This window comes from Propithecus coquereli, unplaced genomic scaffold (genome assembly GCF_000956105.1).
Source record: "Propithecus coquereli isolate 6110/MARCELLA unplaced genomic scaffold, Pcoq_1.0 Scaffold80, whole genome shotgun sequence".
Classification (NCBI taxonomy): Eukaryota; Metazoa; Chordata; class Mammalia; order Primates; family Indriidae; genus Propithecus; species Propithecus coquereli.
The window spans coordinates 8,385,472-8,388,427 of NW_012154174.1; positions in this window are offsets into that span (position 1 = coordinate 8,385,472).

Below are 2,956 nucleotides of genomic sequence, written 5' to 3' on the forward strand. Positions count from 1 at the left end.
TTTATTAAGAGAGAAAAAGGCTAAAAATTAAAAAAAACTACAGCATCAGTATAATTTTATATACACACACATACAACACATTCTAATATATAGAAAAAAATTGGAAAGAATGAACCAAAATGCCCCAAATGGTTATCTCTGGGTGGAGAAATTATAAGCCACTTTAATTTTCTTATTCAAAAATTGTATTTCTTGAATTTTCCAAATTGTCTCTAATGAATACATCATTGTTATTTTTGAATACATTTTTATTACAAAGTGAATACATTTACCTTGTAGAAAATGAAAACAAAAGAAAGAAGAAAATTAAAATCTCCTGTAATCTTGAGCATTTAAAATTGTCAACATTTTCCTGATACCCCTTAGCGGCCTCCAAGTGTATGTTTTTCCAGGTTCTTGGTGATTGTTGTTTCGGGACGCTCCACGTTAGCCAAGCAAGCGGCAGCTTTTTTCTTTTTTCACTGAGCGTGAAAGTACACTCTCAAGAGACAGAGAGAGCGGGCAGGCTGGAAAAGAGCAGCTGCACTGGGAGGAAGTGGTTTTGATCCTTTGAAGTCTTACTATATAACTGAGGGAAGGAATATTCAAGGCTAACGGGTTGGCTTTTACTGAGAATTTGGGTAGTAATTCCTAGAATTGGATTCTCTCCTATTTACACACGTTATATGGTTGTCTCAGAACTGTCATGGTGATTTCAAGGGTGGAGAAATTTTAAAACTACAATGTAAATGATATTATATAATAATTAGCCAAAGTTCATTTAAGGTGGCAGAGATAGCTGACAAGCCGGTTGACGCCGGTTCTTGCCTGCAGTTATCAGCCCCTAGAGTTAGCTTCTGCTTCAGGATTGTTTATTTTAACACCTGCACTCACTCTGCAAGCCCTGCATCTGGTCTTAGCCCTGTCTCCTAGTCTCCTACTGTCATACCTTCATCATGTGTATGTGTACACATGCCATTTGTATATATAAATATATATGTCTCTATGTACATTGTGCACTATATATATATGTGTACAAGTCACATTCATCAGTGTGAGGGTTAAATTTGCATCATCATAATTCAGAATGATCTTCTCATAATGGTCAGAATGAACCATTAACTGGAAATAATGAACAATATATGAAAAAGATTATAAGTTAATTGATGTGTGGCCATTAGACATGTGTACACACAAAAAATACACAGATATAACATATTTTAATTAAGACAACACTCTACATAGTTTTCTTTTTCATTTGTCCTCACATTGTAACTTTCTATATCATTCCATATTCATTTCTGATGCCTGCTATATGCCATTGCATGGTTTAGGCTGTTAAAGCAATATTTCTTAGGTAAATTGATCTGAGCACATCAAAGCTTATTACTCACTAATAAGAGAACTACCAAGCACCCATGGTCCTCAAGGTTGGTGGTACATTTGAATCACCGGAGAAGTTTTCAAAACTACTGAAGCCTGGAGCTCACCTTCAGGGATTCTTCTTTTTTTAATTTTTATTTTTAATTTCAGAATATTATGGGGGTGCAAACGTTTAGGTCACACATATTGCTTTTACACCACCCAAGTCAGAGCTACAAGCGTGCACATATCCCCGAGACTTGCGCACCACACCTATTGGGTGTGAATTTACCCTCCCCTCCTCCTCCATCTCACCTGCCTGACACCCAGTGAATGTTACTACTATATGTGCACTTAACTATTGATCAGTTAATACCAATTTGATGGTGAGCACATGTGGTGCTTGTTTTTCCATTCTTGTGGTACTTCACTTAGTAGAATGGACTCCAGCTTCATCCAGGATAATACAAGAGGTGCTAGTTCACCATTGTTTTTTGTGGCTGAGTAGCTCACCTTCAGGGATTCTGATCTGATTGATCCGAGATGGAATCCAGGCATAGGTATTTTTTAAAAAGCACCCCAAAGTGTTTCACATGTGCAGCCAAGATTATGGACCATTGAGGAAGAGAAGATATGCCAGTTTTCAACACTATGGGAGAAAAGGGGCTTAAAATATAAGACTTCTAACTCAGCACAGACTGCTGTTTTGCTTTCTGTGGCCCTATTCTCCTTAGTGACAATGTTAAATTTACAGCATTGATGATTCCATCTTCCCATAATGATCAGACATGAACCATTAACTGCAAATAACAAGTAGTATATGGAGGTACATATGATAAGTAAAGTGATCTGTGGCTATTAATTAGACATACCAAAACCGAGGAGTTATTCCCCCATAGGAGCCAATTATTAATAGTAAATGTATGCAAAATGTATCAGTGAGGTCAGCTAACAGAAACACCATCTTGCTTTTCCTCAAGCAGCTGTTGATGAATTTTTCTAGCAAGCTCTCAAAGATGCTGAACATTCGGTTTGCTTAGTTCTCAGTTTTTTGGAAAAAGTTTCTTCCTCAGTACAGTAGTATATTCAACCAATATATCATATTTCATCAATTTTAACATGCACATTTTCATATTTTAACATCTCTGAAATTTAAACGCATTTTAAAATTGAAAGGATAAAAATTATAATATTGTTTAACTGTTGGTATTGTTTTTCATAGTGGTGCATAAAATAGTGGGGCATCTTAAGATCAATGGTGCAATGAAATGTGATATTAATATATTAAAATATTCAGAATGCTGTTTCTTAACACCCTTACTGTCATTTTCCTGGGATAAACATCCATCATCTTTTGCCCACATTATTGCAATAGCTTTCTAACTGATCATTCTACTTCATCCCCTTGCCTGGCTTCAATCCATTCTAAACACAATGGCCAGAGTGTTCCTGTTAAAATTGAAGCCTGGTCTCTGCCTCAGGATCTTGCTTCCCCGGCAGCCCTTCCAAAGGTGACTCTGAGATGGGCAAGTGTCCTTCCTGCTCCTCACTGCCACTTCCTACCCTTCTTTGTGCATCTTCCACAGACCCCTGAACTTTACATCTCATTAGACTA